Source organism: Corvus cornix, chromosome 4 (genome assembly GCF_000738735.6).
Source record: "Corvus cornix cornix isolate S_Up_H32 chromosome 4, ASM73873v5, whole genome shotgun sequence".
Classification (NCBI taxonomy): domain Eukaryota; kingdom Metazoa; phylum Chordata; class Aves; order Passeriformes; family Corvidae; genus Corvus; species Corvus cornix.
Window position 1 is genome coordinate 57,898,652 of NC_046334.1, and position 21,789 is coordinate 57,920,440.

At 39.7% G+C, this 21,789-nt stretch overlaps 1 protein-coding gene and 1 long non-coding RNA gene across 12 annotated transcripts in view; one reads left to right on the forward strand and one right to left on the reverse strand.

Annotated features, from left to right (window-relative positions):
• Positions 1-21,789, forward strand: part of LDB2 (LIM domain binding 2) — a 369,029-nt gene that overhangs the window by 334,709 nt on the left and 12,531 nt on the right. The gene's annotated exons all lie outside the window — the stretch shown is intronic.
• LOC104690713 lies at positions 9,806-15,031 on the reverse strand. Its single transcript, XR_752045.4, has 3 exons — positions 14,764-15,031; positions 12,307-12,362; positions 9,806-11,507 (listed from the first exon to the last, which is right to left on the reverse strand). It is a non-coding gene; the product is annotated as an uncharacterized LOC104690713 (long non-coding RNA).

Sequence of the window (21,789 nt, forward strand, 5' to 3'; positions counted from 1 at the left end):
GATCTCATTAGCTACTTTATTCCTAGCTGCAGGGGCTGTTAGAATCACCCATTTAATGACACTCAGCTTTCTGTGTTTTAATTAATAAGGCTGTGTGAATCTGGTATATCATAGGAATTGTGACTGTACAGAAAATGCTTTTGGTGATGAACAATTCAACTTTCTACTTGGAAGCACTCAAAAAACTTAAACAAAACCCCAGAGGGGTTAATTTGTGATGACTTTTTTTGTTTTTTGCTTATCATATAGATATTTTTATATTAATATAAAATTTTGTGGTTTTGTCAATTCAGCTGAAGAAAAACACCCTTATATTTGTTGGCCATTTTAGGCAGCATGTTACTGCAGCAATGGGAAAGTCTAGGGAGTGCATCTATGGTTGGTTATCAGTCTTAAACACCTTGAATAAATTGCATAGCATCAGGAAAACCAGATGACTTCAGCCATCCAAAAAATACAAGAAAATGCATTGCCTGCAGCCTCTTGCCACTATTATAAAATAGAAATAATTATGGAGAGGGGAAAAAAGTATGTCTGTGTACATTTACTAAAGTATATGCCCATGTCATCATTGAAAATGTGCCTGAAAGTTCTAGCATAGTAAAGCCATTCCATATAATGAATTTTGTTATGCCTTCTCATTTTCTGTGGACTCTGAAAATCTAGATCTACCTGCACTGCCATCATCGTAATATCTAATGTTTTTGCATTTTATTTTTTTCACTCTAGCAATATTGTTATAAAAGCCATTATGTCCATTGCACAGCTGAGGAGCTAAGGATAGTTACAAGGACATAAAGCCACAGTCGGACACAGTGGCTTCACTGCAGCCTTCATCTAGAGGCTTATCTTTTTGGATTTCGGTGCTTGGGACATCACAGGCATCTGTGCCATCCTGGTTTCAGCTGGCCACTATGTTGTTTATTCGTACAGCAAAGCACAAGAGATGGGAGGCGATGCCTGGCTTTATCTGGTATTCTAGAACCCTTGCCCTAAATTCTTGACATATGGGCCAACATGCTACTTAACCTGAGGGAGTTGAAAGCCTCATGTGTACATACACCACGAACAGGCTAAAAAAAAATAGTGGGTGCTGTGAGCAACCTATTGAGGCTGGGCCATGATGCAACCAGGAGGGCATGGCTCCCTGGGTCAAAAAAGGAGTCAGATTGTTCTGGCTGCTGGAGAGCATGGCTGAATAAAAACAAGGACTTATCTTCTTCAGTCTGCCCTCAGGATTCATCTTTTTAATTGAACAGTGAACGGCAGGTTGGAGTGAAGATGCTAGTGGTTTCTCTTCTGTATACACAACTTGTACTTTCATGTGCTTGAGCCATGTCAGACTTAGAGTTCATTTGCCTTTTCAAGACCCTCAGGTTGTGTTCATCTTTGTATATTAAACAGCGTCTAGTGGTGTTCTTGGGTATCTGAATGAACTGTTTATACTCTTTTAGAGCTGTTCCTGCCTAATTTGCTGACTTTTAGAGAATTCCTCAATTCAAGAGTTGGCATGATAGTCCACCGTTGGAAGGGAATTTGTATGTAGTCTCCTGTCTTGGTGCATAAGAAGGCTTAACTTTATGAAGGCAGGACATTCTCTGCCAGTTGGCCTCACTGCCAGAGAACTGTGCTGGCACATTTCATTTACTAGAGTTGCTATGTCTTAACAGTCTTAAACACGATGTTTTGTGAATTCTGAATTGTTGGAGTATGTACGACGCACACCTCAACCTAGGTTGGTGAAACGCAGCACTTCCGTGGCTTATACTCTTGGAGTTGAATGCTTAAATGTAGGTACTTTGGGATGCCTTTTTTTCTGGTGTTTGATTTAGTGCTACAGCTGAGGTCACTGATCAAAAATGAGCTTTAAGACCAGCTCTCCTAATTTTTTTCCTGATAACATTATCACAATTTCATTCAGCTATTTTTTCTGTGTTAACAGAAACACACGCTTGTGTGCATCTTTTATTTCTGTCACAGGAAAATGCTGCTGTTGTTCTCCTGTGTACTGGGATCACAGTAGGTAATAACAATTTTCCCTGTCAGCTAACAGGAGAAATGGCAGTCTCTTTTTACTCCACTCCCATATACACTTCTATTAGTGAAAGAAACTTGTCTCTCTGGAAGAGGCCTGCTGCTTGGACTGAAGGCAGGCATGTGGCAGCCAAGCAGCAAAGTGACCAACTGGTACATAGCAGAACACATTCCAGGATGTGAGGACAACTCCTGAATGCCATGGAGAACCTATAACACTTGGAAATGTGTATCTAGGTGCACAAAATGGGGCTAAAAACAGAAAAAAAAAACAAAACAAAACAAACAAAAACCCAAACCAAAACCAGCTCCTTCCTGAATACCTCTGGTCTTTGCGTGTCTGTCTGAGTAAAGTAAGAATTTACCTTTTCATATCTTCTGTTTGTGCTGCAAAGTCAGGCAGCTTGCACAGATTAGAGGTGTTCTTCCCTTCTGAGTCACATTTCACAACAGCATTGTCAAGGGCCAAGTGCAGTGTTGATACATGAAACAGAAGGAACACAGCTTGATTTTCAAACTCCAAGCAAGAGTTTGCAGTACTAGCAATTAGGAAGATATTTGTACATGTAAACTGCAAGTCTTCTCTGGAAATCACTGAGTTAATAATCTTGGGACCTTATGATGTTTCTTTTTACCAAGACACAGCAGTTTAAGGACATTATTGTGCAAAACTTTGTACAAATCTAGTAATAGATCAGCTGGTCTGTTTTTAAAAGGAGGGAAGGAAGACTATTTATTTCCCCCCCAAAGGAACTGCTACAAAGCTATTTTCCTTATCAGAAGAACACCTTTTTCCTGAATGTTATCTCTGACATTTGTTCTTTTTAACCTAATGAGGGCAGGTGGAACACCGTGGGAATGAGTAATTGTTGATTTGATATAATTTTAACTTTTGTTTCAAGCCTGCACATGGAGTTGGTATTTTGAGCCTTCATTTTGCTTATTGGTGACCTTGGGCTATTTGTAGTCAATAACAGGGGAAAAAGATAGTGCTTCTTTTTACAGCTAGGCTGTTAGGTGGCTCAAACTCTTGCCTAGAGACCATGCAAATATATTTCTTCTTCTGTGACCAGCAGAGAGTGTTGCTTGTTCTTCCCACATAAAATGGTAGGGCGTATTTGTAATATAGGTTCTTCTCTGAATTTTTGATTTAGGCCTCTTACACATCTTGTAACAAGCCCACAGTGGCCTTCCTGGCTAAGGGACCTGCTGTGCAGGTGGAGTGAGGCAGCATTGTGGCCCTGCCTGCTGCCCCAGTGCTCAATGGGGCTGGCAGTTGGCTGGGTGCTGCCCACCCTGGCACACAAGCTGACCTTTATTCCTTAGGGAAGGTTCCAGGAATTCCCCCCAAAACGATGTTTGGACGTGGTCGTTCCCAGAAGATAGACTTTTCTCTATCAGATGTAAGGGGCTATGCAAATCTGTTACTCCACTGGTCAGTGGAATTGGCATAGGGATTGATCCTCTCTGGAATGGATGCAGCATTGTGCACACAGTAAAACCCAGTGACTGGGGGAGAAGCTTGTGTACCCTCAGATATGCCTATGCTCTGCCATGGCCAGCTTGTTTTAATTTGCCTTCTTGGTACTAAAGAAGTATGGGGGAAACCTGAGGTTACACATTTTCAACATGCATGAAAAGTAAAGCCATGAAAAGTACAGATTTAACCTTATCTATGCCCAGGTGCAGCCTCTCTCTATCGTGGCATGAACCCAGTGGTGTGTTAAATTCTGAATACAGAATACGAGGTTGTAGAGTATCAAAGCTCAGGGAATACTCTGATACACTCTCTGGAATCTTAAATGGCTGAACAACCATGGTATTTTTGCATGTCCCTAGTACTTTACATGGTACTCTAATACCAAACCCTAGATGAAGGTGAATACCCAATGTTGCTACTCTGCCAGGATCAGAGGACAGCTTCTATAACAATAGGCAGAAAAACTGCTCTAGCTCAGCCTGACAGTTAAATGACCATTATTTTTACTTCCATCAGGAAAATTCTTGGTCTAAATGACACTTTCTCTTCACCATACTTGGCTACTGGGAAAACTAGAAGAGTCATACACAGATAAAAAGTAATTTAAATGTAATATAGAACTAAGTGTAGGGGTTTTTTTATTGTCATCTCTCTTGGCTACTGGCCAAAGAGATTTGGTACTCAGCTGTTATGTCATCTTACTCATGGATATGTAAGGGTGATCCCCAAGAGCTCTTCCAAGTCTGGACCTGAGAGTCACAAGCCTCCACAGTAACATCATCCTCTGTGCCAGAATGACCCTTTCTGGGGAGCAGAGATAATCAGCAGTAATAAGAGCTAAAATAAGATAGCTTTCCTTAAAGATGCTAGCAAGAATCTGGCTCAGAACACAATCCCAAAAATGCCTTTGTCTATCACCAAGCAGAAAACTTTCTCCGATTGCTTTCAGAAACCCACACGTGGATTGTCCATCTGTACAGTTTCTTAAGCAGCATTTGCCCCACATCACTAGTTTCAGCCACACATTTCTGCCCACATGATGCCTGTTTCCTTAGTTATTTCTTGGACAGATCTCTTCCCCCAGCTGTTTTGCTGTACAGCCACACAAATAGCAGTGCTTGCACAGCAGTGGGACAGTACGGTGCTGCTTAAGCTGGCATTGCCACCTAAGAAACAGTAGCCTTAGTGTAGCTCCTTTGGATCCTGTCCCTTCCTAAACTTTCCACATGATTGCTTCTGGCCTTGCTTTCCAGGAGAGGGGGAGAAGAAGGAGAAAATAGTCAATGAGTACCATGTCTCTGAATTAAGATTTTTCCCAAGTAGCAGTTTATTCAACTTATTACGGACCATTCAATCACAGGTTGGATACAAATACTTGCAGTCTTTTCAGAAGAAAAGTTTAACTCATTTCTCCACTTAGCCACAGATTAATGAAGGGTTGGGGACACTGGGGCATACTTAGTGAACATAAAAATATCACCATAATTTTTTATGTTTTCCACACCCTAAATGTTCACTTGGTGGTGCACATACCATATTGCTTCCCAGAATACCCAGACTAGAGTTCTTTTGCAGTCTGCAAAACTAATTAAAAGCTTCAAAACAAGCAATCTGAAAGAGCATATTCCTGCTAAAGCTTTGCTGGTCAGTGGTTTCTGCAGACTAATTTATCCTCATGTCTTGATCAATTGACTCATGCCATAATTATCTCATACTTTCCCATTCAATATCAGAATCTTTTTAATTATTGGGACTCTCTGTCTCTGGCTGTGCTTTATACCTGGTGCCATTTCATAAACTTCAGAAAATTTCTTAGCAAGAGTTTCCACCTTTCACTGGAGATAACTAAGGGACACTTCTGTTGCAGTGGGGATCCTGCAACACGCATATATCAAACCAGGAGTCCCGTGGAAAGGAAATATATATGGACAGACAGATTCTTGCTAGATGTTTCAGAGATGTTTATTTCTCCAGCCGCATGGCCGGGGCTCTGCTGAGGAACTGTTCCAGTCAGGGGACCAAGGGTCCTTCTGCCCGCGCAGGGAACACAAACCAACCAATGGGAACGAGGCTGAGCAGGGGCAGGGAAGCCCCGTGTCTGTGCCCTCAGGGCCCCTCTGCCAGGGCTACACGGCGGGGGGAGGGACCCCAACACACTTCAAGTTGTATGATTCTTCAGCAGCACCTCCCAGAATGAACCCACTCAGGAAGAACAAGATAAATCAAACAATATGGGCAAGGACATAATGCAGACAATTCACAAGAATAAAGCATCTGCATTAGTCTCAAAACAGCAATTCAGATGAGCATAGGATTAAGCAAATACTGTATATGCCAGTTCATTTGCACCATCTGCTGAACCAAATATCAGAAGGGGAAAGGATAGTAGGCACATGGGGCTGTGTGTTGAAATAGATTTGGAAAAATAAAATTGTTTCAGAAAGCTATGAAAACAAAAATCTGGGTGCTTACAAACCTGCAGCCAGCAGAGGCAAGAAAGAATGATGTCACTTCATAGACCTCAGAGATTTGCTTTTTTCATTTACCATTTTTAGAAGTGAGGAAGGTTATGGAACTTAATATAACTTACTCTGGAGTCTAGTTCAGACAGGAATTGCTATTCAACTATAGGAACCACAAGCATGGTTCCTATTAGGCAGAGAACAAGAAGCACAAATTTTTCAAATGTACATGGATGCTGTGAGTGAGTACCTGCAAAGTTGGGGCTTGGACACAGTCACCAGGATACAGCCACAGACTGACTGTGTTTAGATGGTTTAGACAATGAAGCCACTTGCTAAGAATCTTTTGTGTTCACTGGAGCATGCGAGAGACATTTGGAACCTTTCAGCTGATCTTCAGATCACTAATATTACTGAGAATACTTTCCTAGAAAATATGATCAAAACCTGAGAAATTCTGTTGTTCAGATACTGTTGTAAAATATGTGTATTAGTCAAAAGATGATATTGGATTTCTGCATTGACAAACACAGGAACACTAAAATAGAGGAAAAGATCCCGTTATTCCAGTAGTCTGGGAAGTGCTGGTGCATCTCTCTGAAGTGTCATATGGTGTATTAGTATAAACGAACCCATTTCAAACCCTGAAAATATGTGTTTATTTCTCTTCATCAAGACTGCTTAAATATTGGAGGTTACAGTTTTTCCCTTGTAATATTAATTGCTACAAGAAATGTAAATTAATTGTTACTTATTTAATTGATAATAATTACACTTAACAATCTGTGCTGCAAAAGGTAATGGCTGTGGAAGTCAAAAGGCATTTGCACAGAAGTTTAAATTGGTGATAAATGGCTTCCTTGTGTGAGATGACACATAAGATCTGCAAATACAGTCCCATCTTTAAAGACTTGAAAAATTATGGTTTAGCTGCAAGGAAAAAAAAAGGAGGAAACTGTGTCTCTTCTTTTGGTGTTGAATAGGACAATATTCTGGAACATGACTGTAAAAATTAGAAAGGTCCCTTTAAAATGCAATAAGAAGTAGGAATTGTTTATTTTAAATTTTAGTTCCTGCAGTGTCAGAAAACCTCAAAAATACTCATGAAAGCATCATTGATTCATAGAGAGATGGTGTTAAAGGACATAAGGCAACAGAATAGAATTCTGTCGGACTTTGTGCATATCATGGGCCATTATACTTCACTGAATTACTGCCAAAGCGAGCCTAGTGGCTTCAATTTCACTGAGACATAACTGGTGTTTGGCAAGAGCAGAAAGTATCCTCACAGTACCCATTTCAAATTATGGAATTATTAGTTTCCTTATTATATAGATGGGACACAGAGTGGTTTGGGGAACTGTTGAGAGGTCTTTCTGGATGCTATATGCTCTACCAAGAGGCTATTTTCTCATGGAAATAAAAAAAAAGGAAAACACCACAGGAATCTTGAGGTCTCAGTAACTCCTTCTCCATAAAACTGTCTTCTCCTGATGCTAGGGGTGATAATGAGAATTTGACGATTGTTCTGTGACTTGTGTGATATTTTCAGTCCTGGCTGGGACACATTAAAAAGCTGTTTTGAAGATAGAGGATACATTACTGTGATCACACTAGCAAAAAAAGTTCAAAATCTGTCCTTGCTGTCTAAAAGCACTGAACTGACTGAAGAAAATAGATGTGTTAGCATAGGCAAAATTACCCAAGCCTTGTGCCAGAATTGAAATTCACATTGCCTTGCTCACATAAGAAGGTGTAAATTGTATTTTTTTTTAATATAAATGAAGTTTAAAAAGCCAAATTGTAGTTGTTTTTGTGGTCAGAGTTTCCAGCAACAGGCATTGTGTCTTGTGAGCTTCCAAAAACATTGTGACCACTCTGGAAATAACAGTTGCAGTGACCCCAGCAGCACTGGGACCACTGCACACTGTCTTCGTGCATCAGTAATATATGGACAGTGCTATTTGCAAGAGACCACAGATTTCAGCTTCCTCATCCAGAAATGTCAGTCTGTCCAATTAGTCCAGTTCCTCTTCATTAAGGAAAACAAACAGACATTCCAGTCACCAGACCTGTAGCTGTCACTGGTTAGATGATGCTCCCTGCCTGTATTTCCACTAGTAAATGAGACAGACCTATGGCAATGAGTTGAGAACTGCCATATAAACATCTGCCCAGGTGACCTGTTGGCACATTTTCTTAAGTTATCCCATGCCACCTCACTGTCTCCCAAACTGTGTCTTGGTGCCATTCTCGGATCAACCTGGGTGAGAGTAGTTTTTAGAAAGTGTGAAGGGGCCACCCTCTGCTGGGAGCAGGCAGGGTTGAGCTGTGTGTGCACAAGTGCTGCACTGGCACCCTCCCTGAGGGCTGGAGAACAGGCCTCACCTGCTTCATTTGGGAGTATTGTGCTTTATCATTTATCCATAAGTGGTGTCATAACCATTAGCAATGTATCCTTGTGCATTGGATCATCAAGCCATATAAACTTAGAATGGCTCAGATGAGAGGAAAATTACATTTCTGTTATATTAACAGAGCATCCATTGTGGAATTGAGGCTGATTTTGTTGTCTGTGTTGGACAATACCTGATCTGATGCTGGAATGAAACTGGCAGATGATTCCCTGTACACCATGAAGCATGCTGATACAAAAGTAATCTGTCAAATTTTCTTGAAAAATATTGAACTGGTCAAATTAATTTCTACAAGCACAGCTGTCTGCATCACCAATAGCCAGGAGCTTTAACACCAGGGCTGCTGTGCTGCTGAAGCACAACCTTAGTGACACACTTTAACAGCTTTGAGAGCAGTGCTGCAGTGCAATTGGTAGCACTGATACACACACAGAAAACCTTTCTCAATATTGCTGTTACTGAGAACTTCAAATGAATGGATGCATTTGAAAGACTTCCCAGAAAATACATTTCCTTTTCAGCTGGCAGCTCAGTTATTCATCTAAGTAGTCTGTGGATTAAGTAATTTGACAGGTTTCTTTTATGAAACAATTGTGTGTCATTGCTCTCTCCTTTTTCCAACTCACCTGTACAACTAACCCAGATATTCAACACAGACATTTCAAGGCACACACCAGGACCAGCCAGCAGCCACACCAAGCAGCATGTGATGATGCCAGTAACCACTACAGGGCACATAAATGGGGTCATAAACCAGGGACAGAAAACCAGAAGCAGGGGAAGGGTTAAGAAGATTGTTTTTTCCTGTTTGCTTATTAGCTTATTGGCATAAGTCTCTCTGGACATGGACAAAGAGGGAGCACAGATTTTAGTCATTTCATGTCTCTCAAGACTAGTGCAGGGAGGTCAAGTTGAGGTACAGCATCATGTATTATAAAGCAGCAGAATGATGTGGTATCTAATTTATTAAGTGACCAATCTGATAAAATCAGATTGGGCAATCTGATTTTTCTATGTGTGTAGGAATTCTCAGTTTGTTGGTACTGTTGGTACTTCTCCTTCTTTCTGTTTATGCTGTGCTGCAGGGTGGGGTGGGTGGGAAGAGGCTGGACTCTCCCCATTCAGATGCAGCTGCCATGTGTTTCCCTGGGGAGGACTTTTACAGCACAGACACTCAGACCACCAGCACTTTTGAGTGGGTGGTGTAAGGCAGTGCCAGTGTCCCCACACAATGTCCCCACAGCACTGCGAGATGCAGTCGTTCTGGGAAGCAGGGGCCACACATGCCATTGTGTTTTACCTCCACCTGATCATCATATCCACCCACCTAAAATTCCATCTCTGTTTTCTATATAGATCCTGACAGAACAGCTCAAGTACACTGTGTACAGTCAGAGGACAAGTATTGATTTTCCTGTACCTGAATAAAATTCTTCACAGAAAAACAAAGCTAATGTTGGTGTTTCGGTTTTTCTCTCTTGACTTCTGTGCGTGGGTTTCTGTTCTCACCATATAGTATTTGATCCATATGAGGTACACAGTCAGAGCTTGATTTTTAAGATGTGCATGACCCAGGCTCTGATCTGTGCAGGCACAATTTCAGAGCCAGTATAAAATTTTGCCTATGTTTTATTGCCTGTATTTAATTGAAGTGCAAAGCAATCATTTCCTTCCTACCTACAAATCAGCGAATCAGATAGGCCGTTATTACATTTTTCTGGTGTAATTATCAGGAACCGTACCCTACCACATCAGCATTGCCTAAAAGTTTCGATGTTTCAAATCTTCACTTCACTGGACCAAGGGACAACCAGCCTGATCTGAAGTCTATGTTTATTTATTTTGAAGAGGTTGCTGTGAGTTAAGGTTAATACGGCATTATTTTAAGAATAGGTGTAGTATACATTAGTTGTGTTGCTAATTATATTGCTATGAAAACATTTGAAGCCTTATTAACGTACCCACCATCAATACTTAAAAGCATTGTTGCCTGATGGTGATAATACAGCTTCACTAGTGGATGATCTATGACTGCAAGCATTAAATACTCCCTACTTTAAAGTCATTAATCCCTACTTTCTTCGAATACATTTAATTAAAAAGTTCCATTTTCCAGTAATTGCTGTTTTTACATAACCCCGAAATGGAATTTTATTCAGGAACAAGGTCTTTTATATAAACATCCATCTGTCCACAGCATAACAGTGCTGGGACAAGTTTTGTGGATTGGGTGAGAAGTGATTACAGAAGACTGTGTCCCTGTAAGAACTGTGAACTTTTGTCCTTTGTGTAACAGCTTTGGAGCATTTTTGCTTTCTGAATTTTGGGGCCAGACAAGGGAATTGCAGAGTCAATAAGAGAGAAAATCTTGAAACAATGAGTTTTATGCCTACTGGAGTCACAATATTAGTTTATAAAGAAAAGCTCCTTCCTTATTCCTTGTTTTCCTGTGTCAAGGTCTGCACTGCAAAGTATCCTCCTTTTTATTTGAACACAGAATTAAGCAAACCTCAATTGCAGGTATAAAAATACATATAAGTATATATATATTTTATCTCCTCTGTCCTTCAGGCTGAGAGATATCACTAATAAAAAGAAAATATGTTGGTATTAATAAGGTTGGCATTCAAAAAGTATGAAATAAATGCATGGAAGTTTGTCAGCTTATTAATCATTCTGTTATAAGTGGTGTTTTCACTTTGATTGCTCTAACATCTAACCACAGTTCACTGGCTAAAGGCCAAGGTAGCTTTTGCATTGGCACATTACCATGCAGTGTACTTCTGTACTTCTCTTCCATTTATTAATGCTGCAGACTTCCTACAATTCAGGCTAAAAATAGAACTGGTTATGTGAAAAACACTGCATTTGTGCTTGAGCTGCAGTATAGAAAGAAGAGGATTTTATATGGATGGGGAAAGAGATTCATGACACAGAAGAGCTAGCTGCTTATATTCTGGAAAAAGCTTTCTTTTTTCATGGCTGTAAATAAAATTAGAGTTGCTATGTACACGTTAGTCTGAAGGATGAATCACAGTTGTATTGCCTCAGTCTGTATGAATCTTCATGTGTATCTATTGTATGAAGGAGAGATGATTTCTTGTACAAGGAAACCTGAAAATAGAACAACATATGGAAGTGAATTTGTAAAATCAAAGGTGAATGTGATGTTTTGTTTTTCAATATAGAGACTGTCTTCATCTGTGTCACATATTTTGAAGTAGCCTCAAAAATTATATGCAAACCAAAAACTTCAATCTCACCACTAAATTTTTGGACTTGCATTTTGGCCAGGCATAGCATCTCCTATTGGTCTGCTTTCAGTAACTTTAAGTCAGCATTTGCTGTCTGTAGACCGCTTCACCTCGAAAACATTTCTAAACTTATTTCCAAGTTGTAATACAGCTGCACACTAAAAATTTTCAGCATTCAAATGCAGTCCTTACACTCTTGATCTTTCTTATAATACTGTGATTTGTTTTGAATCAACAGTAGTTTGAACAAGACAAACAACATACCAGCTTCCATCTGAACCTAAGGGAGCTGCCAGGGACACAGGTGAAGAGTGATAGTGGATGCATTTCATAGTCAAAATGAAAAGCGGCAAAACTGATAAGGTCTCATTGTTGCACAAATAGAAAAAGCTAACAGTTTGCATATCAGAAATATCAGGTGTTAGGATTTGACTCAGAACTGCTGAATAGGAACATGTTTGCCTTTGGAGAAATAGAGAGGAAGGAAATGTCATGCAGCAACATCACACGTGATAGTGATGGGAGATGGCAAACAAGGAAATAGACCTTTCCGATGCTGTTTCCTAGAGATACTGTTTGGACTGGCTGTGATGGTGGATTATTAAGGAATTCTGATTATTAAATATCTGTGCTTGGCAAAGAATAAGAGAGCAACAAACCTCTTTTGAAGTGCACTACAGTCTCCGAAGTCACCCTTGTTTTTTTTAACTTGGTACTGTGTAAGAAATAAAATTGGTGATCGTGTTAGAAGCAGAGGCAATAATATTGAAATGAGAACAAATTGTAAGCTGTATGATTTTTGAACTATCTAGAGAAAATGAAATTAAGAGAGCTTTCAAATGCCATATGCTTTGCACCAGGCCACTGAAACACGTTGAGATAAAACAATAGCTACTGGGTTTCTATGTCAATTCATAACCTATAATTGGATTTAAAAGATGAGGTATTAGTTCACAGGACAAGGCTTAAGTAAAAAATATTTGGTGCAAAATGCTTAGTTCCTCCTCTTAATTACTACAGACCAGCTTTAAACCTTACCTAACAGTGGAACTCCATCCAAACCCAGTATAGACTGAAATTAATGAATCTGCTCCAATTTACATTAAAATTTAATTTTGTCCTGACAAGCTCTCTGAAATTGATACTCACTGCAATACTGAGTGCAGTATAAAAGATCATATCATGCAGTCAACATGATGCACTTTGCAATGTAATTTAACACTAATGTTAAATTAAATTACAAAGATAAATTTTATGGTCTCTCTTAAAATCATTTAAGAGCTTAATTTTTATCTGATATGTGTAAGACACAAATCTTTCCTATTGATCACTGACTATATAGATAATTGTGAGAGAAGAATCACAAAATATGATGGGGTGTCCAAGGCTTTTCTTTATGATACAAACTTGTGACTTGATGTATTAGTCCTTTTCTGCAGTTAGGATCTCTGCTGAAGGAAAAGGCTCAAGTAGGTTGTCCTCACTGACAAAAAAACCCATCTGTACCGTTTGGATGAGGCCAGATTGTTCCAGGAGATCCATAAGGAAGACTTAGGCAATGTTAAACAAGATTTAGATGATTCAGACTGTAGATTTTCATGGCCTTCAGAACTAAGCCCATCAGGAGGAAGATGAGACTCCTCCTATAAGTCCTTTTATTTTCATTAGCTGAAAATACATACAGCAACTGAATGCAGTTTGCCTCTGCCATTGGGCTTCCAGGAATATCTACTCTTATCTACTTATGTTATTGAAACCAAGTACCCTTACTTTGTCTGATTTGTCATCAAGGGAAGGGAAGGGAAGCAGATAACGTTCCCTATTCACTTTGGTGTAGGAAGAACTGTGAGCCCAGCTGGTGGAAACAAAATTAAAAGCCCATAAGACTTGTGTGTGATGCTGTTGAAGGAGGGGTTTTTCAAAACATCTCCCCACTGTACAGAAGGTAAATAGGAAAAAGAGAATTTGCTGAAAGGACATTCTTTTAGTGTCTGGGAATGAGAGGAAGAGTGAATCATTTAAAGTTGCAAAGTTCTTGCAAAGAACCCAAAAAATAGAAATTTAAAAAAACAGTATTAAAACTTCAAAGAGAGAAGCAAAACTACAAGCAGTGGATCTCCTTTCTAAACCCTTCCTAAACTATGGATCTTAAATAAAAAGATTAAGCAAAATCACAAGGAAAAACTTTTCAGTTTGAGGGGAGAGGGTTTTCAAATAGTTACAGCAATGACTGAGAGCCCTAAAACATTTTTTTAATGCTTAAAAATATTCTGAAACAGAATTCCTTGCAGCACATGCTGTAATGATGAGCATACTGACAAAGTGATAACTAAATAAGGTATATGTCAAACTCATCTCCACAAATGCACTCCAGCTTCCCCTCGGACAAGGAAAGGAGAGCACATCTGTCCAGTTCAACATTCATTATGTGGCATCTTGAAGGTGCTTCACACCACTCATTACTTACAAACTGAAGATGTCACTAAGACTGATCATATCCACTGTAAGAAATGCTTAGTTTAGTACAATATGATGCTAAGTAGGCCCTCAAATGAGGTTTTTTTCAGGGGAGAGTGTGCTCAGCTGTCTGCACAGCACTTCAGCAGCAGCTCTGCAGGAGCAGGGACATTGACAGGAATGCTTTCCTGGTTCTGGAACTGATAAAACCAGAGCCCTTCTGCTAGCCTGGGCACACTGCAGGGAGTGAGGAACATGCAGTCCTTGCTGGGATGCAAGGAAGGAGGAAGAAACTTTTTGAATTGTAAAGGAGGTTGGGTTCCCTGCTGACCAGGTGCACAGTTTTGACGCTGTCATGGTGCCGCCACAAGGAAAGGCAGAATTAATAGCCACGAGAGCTAACAAAGTTTCCATAGGCACCTGAATTGCACCAGAGTGCATGGAGGAGAGGACACTGGTGGGAGTTGTTATCTAGCTGATGTGTAAAGGAGGGGGGAAAAAAAGGGAGGGGCAGGGAAGGAGGGAAGGAGAAATTAAATTGGGGTGCAACACTAACAAGAATTAGCTGCAATGCTGGTGATGGCTGTGCTGTGTTAATCTGTTTCCTACCCACTCATAGTATTTGCCTGAAAAAACATGTTTTTTAAGCTTAGTCTTACCTGAAATGAATGCTGCTTCTTTCCATTATCACTGTTGCTGGGATGTTGCTGGGAATTGAAATGGCTGCAGATACAGAACAGTGTAAAAACATGATGAGCTATGTAGCTTGGGAGCAATTGAGCAGCTGAATACTGCATTATTGAGAAATCATTCGCTACCTCTGGGTGTTAGTGAGAAACTGGAGAGTCCTAGACTGGCATTCAGGGCATAGCATAGGATGAATAAACATTACTGAGTGCTGAGTATTTACTAGTCATTCCAGCATGGAGCTTCAGCAGTTGTGTGTCATCCCACTGTGTCTTCCAGGGTTGGCAACACACACAAAAGGAATAGTGAATGCCAGGAGCCTTGTGGCAGACGTTTTTCCTAAATAACCAAGTTATCAACGAAATTAATGACATTTTGTATAAAGTGCAGCAGGCAAAACAGCCATATTTCCAAGTGTCAATATGTGAGAACTATTTAAATATGTATCAGTAGTCCTAAGGGACTTGTAGATAGATACATGAAATTGTGGTTTTTATGTGCATACCTTTCTATTGCCAAAATACTCCTGGCTTAGTATTTTACCTCTTATCTAGTTGAGATAGGAATCTTTTTAGAACAAGGGGCTTTGTATTTTGTAAAATATGTATATATCTCTGGCATTGTACAAATAATAAGCTGTAGATGCAAATGATCATTAATATTGCAAGTGTAAAGCTGGAAATTCTAATTTCTAGCTTCTTAGGTGATTGTAAGTACAAATATTTCTTGACTCAGCATGGTACACAAAACATGGAAGCTTCTCCCATGCTGAGTGATGCCTATTAAGTATATCCCACACCCTGTAAATCTCAGGTTATGGAATTTGTCCCAGAATCTGCTTTTGCTATGGTATTGTGCTGCAGAAACTCGTGCTGTATTTTTTAAAGCTAGCACAAAATATCCACTCTATATGAGTTTGGAGTTGTACTTAAAATATGAGCCAAGTTCAACCTGATGCAGCGCTGCCTTGCTGAGCTCTGATCTAGTCTAAAACAGTTTCTTTCAGGGGTGTGATTCTATTCATCTCAATGAGATTTTAAGTCAAAGCCTAAAGGAAGTATTTTTAGTAACAGTTTTGAAACCTTTTCATTGCTATCTGTTTAAATCAAATGTCTTTAGGAGTAAATACAGTAAGCGTGCCTATACCATATTTCCAAGCAGTTTCCCACCTCCTTGTAGATTTCAAAACTCATATTGTTTCCTACCTATGTAGCAAACCTGAGGACTTCCGTCTGTTTATACACAGCCAATTTAAAAAATCTTTGGCACAGAAGGAATTGGAAATATGGAGAGAACAGTAGTCACTGTAAACAAGCTAGGGATTACTCTGTAGTATTGGACTACTTAAGCTATTGGGGTTAAGATCTGGCTTTTCATTCTGTCCCAAAGATCATCTAAGGTTTCCCTAAAATAAACGATCCTGTGCAGACTGGAATTTGAATATTCAGGTTAAAATATCTGGGTTTTTAATTTAAGTTGAAGCAGTTACTGAATTTGCTGCTTGCTACACTAACTACGGTCAAAATTGAACATTTATTTATTCCATGTATATCATTATATGGGATGTACAATGAACATTTATTAGTTCCACATCTCAGCGGGAGTGCACAGTGGCTCTTCAAAAAGGGAAAGCAGGTAGCAGGAATAGTAAGTTCAGTGGTGGGAATCTCAAAGCCCCTTCTTTCGGCTTAAAGTTCATCTTGCAGGGAAGGACCATGGATATAGCTGGTCCACTGCACTGTACTGATGCAAGAGACTTGTATTTGACTTGACATACTGGGCAAGAGGTTAGAACAAAGCCAAAGTATTCTCCTCTAGAAAAACAAGTATTTAAAAAAATCACCTCATTTCTTTCAGTTCATAAAAACCCCCAAACATTTCTCATTTATATCTCCATGTTTTTAATGGAAAATAAAGATGGTTTTTAAAATGAAAATGTTCTGTATTCACATGTGATCCTTAAAAAACACATGCTATTTTGAGCAGTGAATTGCAAGCCGGCCAGTGAAAGAAGCAGCAATATGTTCCTAGGAAATTTTCATTCCTCCCTCTGCTCTGCAGGGGAATGATACTTACATTAATTCTGACAAACAAGCATGAGCAGAGGAATTTAAACTGAGCTATAAGCTTTCTCTAACTCCAAAGAATGAACTGTATTGAGGACTGCAGCAATGCATTCCTATTTCAGTGCCATGCTGCTGGGGGTCCAGAGCACTCATACAAGGCTTTGAAACCACTCCAGGAAGTCAGACTTCCAGTCAGACTTTTGGGCTTTTTTACAGGGCCTGAAAAAATATCCGTAGTGTGTCCCCTTCCTCACTGCAGGTATATCAGTAACATATCATGGACCTCTGGAAACATGTATCTGTGGATGTGCATTAAACAGAGGATGTGGATGTGCAGAGACATTTCAGTTCTTTTCAGAAATCCCACCCCACTGAAGAAATGGGACCTTTCCCAGGGAAATGCACTGTGGCCAGAATTTCTCTATCAGCATTAGCTGAAGTTGTTTTCTCTAGAGCACATAGAGGGTGTGTAGAGGGAAGACTGCATTTCAGCATAGCAATAAAACGTCAGTGTGTTTAGATTCGTTGGTTAGTAACTCAGTATCTTTGTGGAGGATAAATAATGAGCTCTGCAAGAAAGCACTCAACCTCTTCAAGGCTGCACATTGTATTCCAGGTACACCTTCACTGTCAACATCCTACCTGAATATTAGCCAATGATTAATACTCCACTCAAATGGGGGTTTTGTCACTTTTAGGAAGGGTTGTAAATCAACATGTGCTCTGAATATGCAACAGTTCCTATAATTTTCAAGTGATTAATACAGGCATTTGACCAGGAGAAGTTTCAAGCATCAAAGAGTTAAAACTACATTTCAGTAGAACTTCAGAGAACACTCTCATCTCTGCCTCATTCCTTGTCGGCTCATTCAGAAAAAACTGATGTTACATTGTACATTAACATTTGTAAGTGTCATCTACATGAAAAATTTTAGTTATTTCCATTTTTAAAATTGTACTTAGTGAAACTTTCATGTATACAGACAAAATGGGCAACCGTAGGAAGATACTTAAAACTTGCTCCTTTTGGTAGACCATGGGACTCGCTGGCCACCTGGCATTTACTGACTAGATATGTTTCCTGATGTAAAGAAACCGGCTAGGTGATTATGTAGTGTCACCAGCTAAGTATGGCAAGACCCGAGGCTCACCGATTTCTCTTTAAAATGCAAAAAGCATTAAGACGCTGAACGGCTGCCGTTCCTTTGTGCTGCTGGCACGGAGGCAGGGGAGCCTGTTCGCTGGGGCAGCTCTGCCACCTGCAGCTCAGCGCCGGCAGGACCGCGCTGCCTGCACCGACCGCAGAACAGCCTTCCTTACCGCAAACGCAAAAATCCTCGTGGAGGCAAGAGGCTTCGCTGAGGAGGGTAATCGCTAATTAAATTAGGAAAAGAATACATTAGCTTATGGTATGCAAAAGGTAAAAGAGAGCTTTCACATCGGTCTTTCTTGCTAATCTTCACTGCTTCCAGAATGAGCATCCATTCTCAGAATAGAATAAAAACCCAGCATTAGAACAAAAATCATAAGGCTAAAACTATTCGTGGTGTGACTGGACTGATCTCAGAGCTGATTATGACCCCTCCTTGATGAAGGCCAGTTTGGGCTCTGCTGATAACTGAGGTATTGCAGGAAATTTTGTGCGGATCCATATTCTCAGAACCCTTTAACTCCTGTCTGCAGTGCTGCCGGTATCTCCTTGTATAACTCCCTTCTTGAAACACACAGTTTTTTGAAACCTGTAAATGCTAGTCTTGTCCTCCAAAAAAATCATTAAAAAATAAATCTAATTCTTCAGATGTGTTTTACTAACACCAAAAAAAAAAAAGAAAAACCAACCCCCAAACATGTGCTTTATTATGTTCCCTATTTTCACTTCCCCGAGCCCCAAGGGTATAGCTTTACCATTTTGTCAAGTTGGATCCAAGCCCTGTAATTGATGAATTGTCCATAGGATACACATGGAACTCTAGGAAAGTCATTGCCAGTCTGTATAGCACCAAAACGTGTGCACGGGTCCCAGTGTGTACTGGGCACCCACAAACACAGGCTGCTCATACCAGTGATCTCTCAGTGTGAAGCGCTGTGTTCATGCCTAGTGCTGGCTCCACCTCACTGCTCTGACAGTGAAACAGCAGTGCTTCTGAGTAATGGTCAGACATCTTTACTATGAGGTCAGATAACATGTCTAGAAACTAATTCTGATAATGCTGGGTTGTTAAGCATCATGGAATTCTTTCAGTAGGTTTTAGCACTGCAAAGGGAAAGTATATAATCTATTATGATACACATTGTTCCAAATATGTTTTAAAAGCTAAAACAAACAATATTTTTCATTGTACTTTAGGCTTTGTTCAATTGTGCACACAATTAGGACACATTCTAGTGCCTGAAACATCCACATGGAGTTTTGTGTCCTTCTGGGACAGCAAGAGTGATCTGGTGGATCAGATCCAGCATCATCTAGGGCATCATCACCTAGTTCTAGACACGTATGTGAATGCATCTGAGTCCCACCTCTAGTGTTGCCTAAGCGTGGAACTTGGAAATATCTGTCTTGTTAGGCATTGCCATTAAGGGTTCTGCATTCCTAGGAATGTAGAAACTATTTCTGTAATCATACATCATCACCGCACTAAATCCTTGAAGTCTTTAGGCTGTTTTCCTGGGTGACTGATTTCAAGCTGTGAAGAAACTGCTTGTAGAAGAGATTGGTTTTGTTGGTGTTCCAAATATTATTAATATAGTACTATAGTAAAAACTTGTACATTTTGGTATTATCCAGTGCTTGAAACAATGTTAAAATGGGTGTTTTGAAGAAATCTCACAGAGGGAGACTAGATGATCTGTGGGGAATAGACAGTTAAAGCCTCAGGCTTCTTCTATATGCCAATGAATGCAGGAATATGAAATATTTCGTTAGCTTTGTTTTAAGAGCTCACTCTGTCAACCCAGCTTGCCAGTTACCTGCTCATCATGGTTAAAGACAGCAGGTGGTTTTGGCCAACCAAGCTTTTAAATGCATCTTGTCCCTACATTTTTGATCTGGCTTTTTTGAAAAAACCAAGCTACTGATTGTCACTGGCAAGCTCCTTGACCTAAGATAATTGGAGCACAATCATTTCCTCTTTCAAGGATTTCGGTTTGAGTAACTTTAGATTTCAAGTAGGTCTCAGAGGTCACTGAATAAGACTGTGAAATTTGCTATCAATCATTTTTAATCATTTTAAAGTATTTTACACTTATGCCCAATTCACATGCATTTAAAACTATAGAGTGCAATGCCCTCCTATTACTCGGGTATCCAAAGCTGACCTTACAATTTTCAGAGTTTAGAGGAAGAAAAACCAGACGAGGAATTCGTGTGAGTGGATACAGCTCCCAGGTATCCAGAAGATGAGACTTTCCCACATCCTAGAGTAGGGCCCTCCATGCCCATACTTTTTTCTCTATGCATGTGAGATCAGTCAAGCATTTCTACATTTTGGGTCTGTATTCCATTTTAATCTTGTGTGTGAAGTGAAAGAGATTATATATAGGATTAGCAGTCAAGATATCCACAGGCTGCAGGGACAGCATAGTTCTCAGTGCACATTATGGTCAGAGCACAATAGCAAACATCTTTGCCAAGATGATAAAGAAGAAACATTCTCTTTGTTGCCAATAATAAATATCTAGGGAAGAGTAAGTATGTCATGAGTAAAGTGTCCCTGAGGAAATGTTGGAAGAACGTACATATATATTTATGTATTTTTAGTCCCAGCAGCAGTAGAGCTATGTGAGTCTAGTGCTCTGCCCAGGGTAATTAGTTTGTTCAGAATTATCACAAGTATCTTTTTCATGCTTGCTGCTATCAGCTCAGAATGAGAAAATTTAGGCAGCCATACCAGAAACCCAGACTTTTGAGAGCCAAAACAATGGTGTCCATTATGATCATGAATCTCTTTCTCTCTCTCTCACACACACAGACACACAAAACTTGAGCAAGGACCTGCAGGCTTCAGAATAAATTGAATATGAACTCAAAATACAACACCTCTTTCACAGCATAAACTGGATCCTGTATATATTTTAGGACCTGATGATCTTAATTTTTGATAGAATATTGAACTAGATGAAAATCCAAGCCCGAAGTGCACTATCTGATAGCAGCTTTCTGTCTATTCGATTATCTTGTAGATATTTATTTACAAAAAATATGTAAAAACTATGTAAGAAAAAAGTCAATGAGGCAACTGCAGATTCAATTTCTGCAGTGGGAAAAAATAATTTCTCATACTGAAGCTCTTCATTCTCCCTGCTGCTTTATGTTATCTCTGTTTTAACTGCTGCTAATGAAAGGCTCATCAAACAGCAGTGCCAATACACAGTAATATTTAAATGCTGAATTAGTCCTCATGTCAGCTCCCTTTCAGCTATTTTCCCTGCATACTTTGCATCTCCATTTATATGAATGAGAGAGGGGTGCAGGTGGGGTGAATGGAGCATTGCTCAGCTCTGCAGCCCAGAGAGAAGAATTTGTCTCCTGTCTTACATATTTGTCAAAGAATGAAGGGAAAACATCTCCTGCTGAAGTAAATCCTAGATGCTTCTTCAGCAAAACTTTCTAAAATTAAGTAAATAATTAAAAAAAAAGACTTTGCTTAAGTTACGCCTTTCTTGAGTTGCCATTCTAGCTTCTAATAATTTGATCAACTTGTTGCCCTACTTCTGTTGGTAAAAAAAGCCAAACCTGCCCCTGCTTCTAAATGCAGTTCTGCTTTGAAAAGTGACTAAAAATGGCACGCAGGCTCCATGTTTATTCTCTGCCAGCTACTTCCTTATCATATGTGCTCAGTTTGCAAGTAAGGAACCTTTTCCTCCTATGTGCTAGCCCTGCAAATTTCAGGTAGAACTTACAGGTCAACCTGGATTTTTTCTCCTTGTTTAGGA